Here is a 7385-nt window from a genome sequence, read left to right on the forward strand (position 1 = left end):
CTTTAGGATTTTTTTTTTAAAAAAAAAAATAAAAAATAAAAAATAAAAAGAAAAAGAAAAAGTAAAAGTTACTACGTGGACAAAGATAGCCAAAAATTGTATTTTAGGATGACAATATATCACATCTCTAATTAGACTGGTAGTTGTGGTCGACTACTATAACAGTTACTTTCCGGTTGAATCAATGGTATATATTAATAATTTACAAATATTACAATATTACATTTATAATTAACAAATAAATGTTGGGGTAGAGGACAGTACATACCTTCCCTATTCCACCACGTACATATTTAAAGCACCCTCAATGGACTCTTCTTTCATCAAATTTTATAATTTTTTTTTTTAAAAAAAAAAAAAAAAAAAAAGAGCACAGAAGTATTTTAAAATTTTGACGAAAAATTTTAATGAAGTGTTGAAATTGAAAAAAATATATATATATTGAAATATGTATATCATAAATTGACACTTTTTAAAATTTGAGTACTCAATTACAAAAGTGATAAAAAGATTAGAGGTTATAAGTGAAGTTTTTGTTTTAATTTTTTTTTTAATTCAAATTCTCAAATTATTTTTTTTTTAATTTTTTATTCTTTTCACACGTAAAAATTAAAACTGATCATTTCAATTTTACGCCACATCAATCCATTCTTTTATCGATCCTTTTTCCTACTCAAAATGATTGCCGAATATGACATGCATATCCAGAAACTTAATGCATGCTAGACTTGAGGTCTTTACTCGCAGAAAAGTCACCAATCTCTTGTTTTACTTGTTTCCCTCACTGGATAGAAGGCAGATATATGGTTTTTCGACAAACTTTCTTTCTCCTGTAAATTCGTTTCCTGACTCTTAGTATCCTCCTTTTAATTTTTTTCTTTTTCCCCCTCCTATTTATAATCAACTGATCAACAACAAAATGATGATCTCCAAAAATAATTCACCCATATTCTTTTTCCCTTCTCAATTTCTTATAACACTTTTTACCTTTGGCAGTTTTATTTGATAAAGGCTTCCTTCACTGACGCGGAGAAAAAAGAATAAGAAGGAAAAAAAAAAAAAAAAAAAAAAAAGGCTTCCCTTTTACTCAGAAAACAAAAATTATAATAACCCTCCGTATGGCATTCTTTTTTAGAAGAAAAAGCTTAAAATCAAAATTCTTGGCTTCTTCTCAACTAACAAAGAAACGCGCGTTAACGTTTTAAAATTAGACATGAGCCACACTACAGTGCTCGCTCGATCATGGTAGCTAGCTAGATGCATGCTTATGCGGCTTCATTAGATAGGTTTCAAAACAAATTTTGATTGAGTCATTTTTATATAATACATGTCACATATTTTGTTTCCATATATATATATATATATATATCGATCAAAGTGCATGCTTGTTCTAACATGTGCAAGTATCAGCATAGGCCTTTTAGCACTGGTTGTGAGAGATTCTTGGATATCTTGGACACCGAAAAGAAGAAAGATTCTCAAGCTCAAAGAAAAATTCTTCGAACAAAATGGTGGATTAATGTTACAACAACAACTCTTGAGTTACAAAGGGTTTGTGGAGACGGCTAAAATCTTTAATGCAAAAGAGCTTGAAAAGGCCACCAATAACTACGACAAGAGTAGAATCCTTGGCAGAGTAGAATCCTTGGCTAAGGAGATTATGAAACTGTTTACAAAGGAGTGTTGCCAAAATTAGTGATCAAAGCCAAATTGTGCAATTCATAAACGAGGTGATTGTACTTACCCAAATTAACCATAGAAATGTTGTTAAGCTATTCGGTTGTTTAGAAATAGAAGTGTCCTTACTTGTTTATGAATTTATCACAAACAGGACTCTTTTTGGCCACATTCATAATGAAAGCTTATCATCCTCACTCTCATGGGAAAAGCATCTAAAAATAGCAGCAGAAACTGTAAGTACACTTGCATACTTGCACTTTTCAACTTCTATGCCAATTATACACAGGGATGTGAAAACTACAAATATACTTTTAGATAATAACTACATGGCAAAAGTTTATGACTTTGGAGCTTCAAGGCTAGTACCTCTTAATCAATCACAATTAATCACTTTGGTGCAAGGAACTTTTGGGTACTTGGATCCAGAATACTTCCATACTAGCCAATTAACTGAAAAAAGTGATGTCTATAGCTTTGGTGTTGTTATTGCAGAACTATTAACGGAAAAGGAGGCACTTTCTTTCAATAGAACCGAAAATGATAGAAATCTAGCAATGTACTTTGTTTCTGCAATAAAAGAGAATCGCCTACTTCAAATTCTTGAGGATAACGTACATTGTCGATGAGAGTAATATTGAAGAAGTAAAAGAAGTAGCTAATCTTGCGAAAAGGTGCTTAAGGGTAAGAGGGGAAGATAGGCCAACTATAAAGGAAGTGGCAATGGAGTTGGAGGGATTGACAATTATGGCCAAGCATCCATAGAGATCTAGAAAGGATGATCCCTACGAGGAAGAGACTGAGTACTTCCTCAATGGCCCTACACGCTCTTTCAGCATTGATATCGGCACTGGTTGTTCTTCTACTACTGGCTGGGTACGTACGATAGCATGCCGAGCAAGCTACTGAAACCAGTGGATGCATTGTGGCAGATGATTAGTAAGTTCATAGTTCTATATGTGCATCAGTTGATGAAATCAATAATTGATATATCTCGTTTTAGGCCGTTAGACTAGGTGATTAAAGAGAGGCGCAATTGAACTTTTGTATGCTTATTGTTTCTGGAACATTTTATGGACAGGTATATACTGTTCTGATATGGCAGATTAAGGTGACAATATTATTATGTGGGCATAAAATAGAGACTAAATAAATGCGAGATTATGAAGTATAAAATGTTAGAGAAGTCAAAGTGTAACGCCCGGATCCCAAAATTAATTCGTACATAAAGCATATATTTATCTTAATAACACTTTCACCAATTTTCTGTCTTCAATAATTCTCACATATAGGTTAATCAGGGCATCTATATTCTTTAATATGTTCTACAAATCACCAAATAGCCATCCAACAATTCTTTACCCACCTGATTAAATTGTAAAGCATTTAAACCTAATACTCAAAATATTTTAACAAGTCACTACAACGTACCGTAATTACCCAAATCACTGTTAAAGTATTTTCAAAATTAATATGTATATATATATATATATATATTTATTTTGTGTCTTAGGAATAATTTAAAAGGAAGGTGTTTAAAAGCATTAAATGAAGATAGTCCCACATGGGAAAAAGAGAAACTGAAGTTGGCATTTATAAGGCCCAACACACTTTAAGCATTTAAATTAATGCTTAGGTGTATACTCTTATGTGTATACTATAGTACGGTGCGAAGCACCGGACGTACACTCGCGCGCGTGGTAGTGGGCTGTAGGGCGCTTTGATGGCGCACTTGGCACGAAGCATTGGAGCTCGGAGTGATCTAATCATGACCTTTTAATTTTGGATGGTCATGATCAATTGATCTAGTGGTTTAATCTAAACCATAGGATGCTTCTTAGGTAGATCCAATGGTCGGATTTACTGGACAATCAAATAAATAAACTGTAAGGTCAAATCACATTTGATCTAATGGTTGAGATTAATTAATAACGATCTAATGGTTATTATTAATCAATCATAGACAGTTATTTGATCTGATGATTTAAGTGTCTGTTAAAACAACAGTTTATGACTGTTATGAAAACAGTTATGGACGGTTAGATTAGCAGTTATTTAAATATTATACAGAAGTAACTGCTGTCCAGTTATCTGAAATCTCCTGTGCTTTTTCAAATACCTTTTGTATTTTAAATTAAAAGGGGTCGATCTGTCGCTTGATATAATAGAAAAATCTGAGAGTATTCGGGTTTAATTTTCGTTAGTGCAAAACGCAATTAAACAAACAGAGGATTCTGGGCTCCATTGTATCATGGAGAAATTTTTGCTGTTACCCTTTGCATACCTTTCTGGTGGGAGCAAATAATTTCTTAAGGAAAGTGACATTGTAACGCGCCTTAAGAGCATTCTGATTTTCTGCTTTCGTTTACATTTTTCTAACAATCACTTCGTAAAAATTAAACAATTAACGTACCTCAAAAAGTTAACAAAATATAAATTCACCCTATACATCATAACCAAACCTCATGAGATTTTAGTCAAAAGAATTCACTAAAATTCTTCACAAGATAAGAAATCTCTCACTAATTAAGCTCCAAAGTCCTTAATTTTCCTTTATGTGTCTAATATCAAGAGTCTATGATACTTCTAAAAAAAAAAAATGTAAATGTAATATAGTGAGGACCCTCGATAAGTAGAAATAATTAATCAGTGAGTGATGTTAAGCCATTTACCAATTGAAATTATGCACATAACTTAATAGAACAATTTTCAATACTTTCCATAACAAGATATGAAATATTACATTTAATTTGTAGCATTCAATAACCATGAGAATGAATTGTACACATGAGTAACTATTCTTACTGTGAGCAATATAAATAATGCAATGATTCAAAATATATGAAAACCATCTCCCAATGTCATAGACTCGTTATCAAACGTATTCACTCCGTCTAACTGGGTTGTGTGGTCCCCGTATTTGGACTAAAACCTTTTATCGGGCAAGAAGAAGCTGCCCTTCTTGGAGCTTCTAGCCATGGGTCCACTGCCCATATAATATTGAGGAACTTACCCATGACCTATTGTCATGTTGCTTCCCCTCCAAAGCACACTTGGTTGCACGATCTTAAAATTTATTGTCAAACGCTCGACATCCTCATACAAGTACTTGTACCGGCCAGTACCGAGCTTATAAATCTCACTATGCCATGAAGAGCTTAAAATAATAATCAAGGTGCTTACAATAAATATTACTCATTCATAAATCATACATAAGGTGCCAATTTTCACTTCCTAAAAATTCAGTATCATGTTTTATTACAAAAATATCACATGACACATTAGTAAGCAAATGGCCTTTCCAGATCAAATATGCAATTCACACTTATAAAATTCAACATATATATATATATATATATTAAGATGGCACCATTATACCAAATATCATAGTATGCATCATTGTTATCAAAATATGGTTCGGCTTACTAATTGCATTATTTATTTAAAATTACACATTTCTTTTGACAATCAATGAGAATAAGGTATATGCACATGTATATACACCCAAATAAATTTATTTTAAAATATATATTTTATTTTAAAAATCCTTGTATTTGAGTATATTAATTTTATAAAAACCTTAATTAATCAGTTCCACTTACCTTATTAAGCTCTTGCACCACTACAACGAGGATTTACCATTTTACCATTCCCCGATCAGTGTCACTCATTCCCAAAATCGAAGTAATTAAATATCTATACCTAAATCAAAATATATAAAAGCCACTTTTCCATTTTTTTTTCTTTTGTCTTTCTCTTTTTATCTAACATCTAATCCAAATTTTGTCTATTTTTTTTTTTTTCCAAATTATTCTTTTCTAACTTAATTACACGTACCCAACAAAGACACTTCTCTTTCTTTTACTTTGCACCTGTTATCTTCTTTCATTCTTTTGCCTTTTTAGTTTCTTCTCATTGCTCATTTCTTATTGGCTATTGCCATCTTTTGTCTTTCCTCGGTCGATTTTAATCAAAATTTCAACGCCCAACAGTCCCAGTGGAGACAACACAGTAGCCTTTTATACAAGATGTGAAAATCCCTTCTTCTTCTTCTTCTTTCCCTTTTGTTTTTCTTTTCGTTTCGATTCTTTTTCTTCTTTTTTTTTTTTTTTTTTTTTTTTTTTTTTTTTTTTTTCTAATTGATTTAAGAAAAATGTTACATGGGATCCTTACCACTCCTGATCATAAAAGAAGAAGTGACTAATCCTATAAAAAAAAAAAAAAAAAAAAAAAAAAAGGGTGGGCTCCCCAACAATATATATATATATATATACAAAAAATAAGAAATGAGACAAATAAATGACCCAGTTATTTCAAGGGGCCGCATAAAGCGGTTTCATAAGTTAAAGAGGTACGGAATAAGGTAAGTCTATCTATGCCCCCACTTGGGATCAATGTACAATAACCACCTGAAGGAAGCTGAAGTAATAATACCACTGTAAAGATCCGAATATGAAACTACAAAAAAGAAAAGCACCAACACAAGTTCAAATACAAGAATCTCTCCTAAAAGGAGACAATAACCCAAACAATATAAAAATACAAAAACTAATAAACAGTAAAAAAGCTCGAAAAAATGCAAAAACAGTGACTGGCAGTGCAGGGGACGACGGACCCGACTCCGGCGAACCACGCGACTACGAGTGGATGCTGGAAAACGGATCGGCCGGTGGCGGTGGGAAGAGGGGACGCCGGTAAGTGCAGTGGAGGGACTCATGTGAGGCAGAAACTAGGGTTGACAATTTTTGACACGACCCGCGAACTCGACACGAACACGACACGGGAAAATAGGGTTTGGGTTTGGATTAATTGGGTTTGGGTCAACCCGATTACAATCGTGTCTGGCGGGTCAACCTACGGGATGCTGCAATGAATAAGAAGAACGGCTGCATTGGATTTGGAATTATTACTCGTGATAGTGATGACCATTTTCTCGGTGCCCGATGTAAACACCAAAAGATTGAGGTGAATCCTTTGGTTGCAGAAGTAATGGCAACCCTCTCAGTAGTTTTGTTTAGAAAGAAAGTGGGGTTCTTTGATACTATTTTTGAAGGAGATGCACTTCATATTGTAAAAGAGGTTAACTCAAATTCTCCACACACGAATTGAATTGACCATTTTGCGGAGAGCGTCAAACAAGGGTTGATTTATTTCAGATCCTCACGCTTTGTCCATGTTAATATGGAAGCACATAATTAATGCTGCCAATAAACTTGCAAAGGAGGCAGCTAGTCATATTGTTTTACACTCTGACTGGCTGGAAGATATTCCAAGTAGCATTTATGGAATTATAAGTAGGGAACGAGTTGTCCCTAGATTCTAATTTTTAATTTGGATCAGTTTTTTCTTTGATGAATAAGAATGAATCTTTGTTTCAAAAAAAAAAAAAAAAAAGTTCATATGAAACAGTCCTCATTCTCCCCTCTTTCAATGCGTTCAACCATGAAACAGAAGAACCGGCCAATTATGAAGCATTTAATTATTGGATTGGCAATATAACAATTTAATGCAGCAAATATTCCTAGATAACAAATCATCCACTACTTGGAACATTCTTCCTTAACGAAATATATACAAGAGATTTGGAATTGATCAATCTTGATTAAATCTGCAAGTTGCCAGTGATCATGACTTTTTACCCCCCCCTCCCCCCCCCCCCCCCCCCCCCGGATCCGGCTACTATACGGTAGAAAAAAGTACCGCATATC

At 33.5% G+C, this 7385-nt stretch overlaps 1 pseudogene; it reads left to right on the forward strand.

Moving 5' to 3' along the window:
* Positions 1 to 1381: 1381 nt before the first annotated feature.
* LOC133865708 (wall-associated receptor kinase 3-like) lies at positions 1382 to 2693 on the forward strand (annotated as a pseudogene).
* Positions 2694 to 7385: the final 4692 nt, after the last annotated feature.

Source organism: Alnus glutinosa, chromosome 4 (assembly GCF_958979055.1).
Source record: "Alnus glutinosa chromosome 4, dhAlnGlut1.1, whole genome shotgun sequence".
NCBI classification, from domain to species: Eukaryota; Viridiplantae; Streptophyta; class Magnoliopsida; order Fagales; family Betulaceae; genus Alnus; species Alnus glutinosa.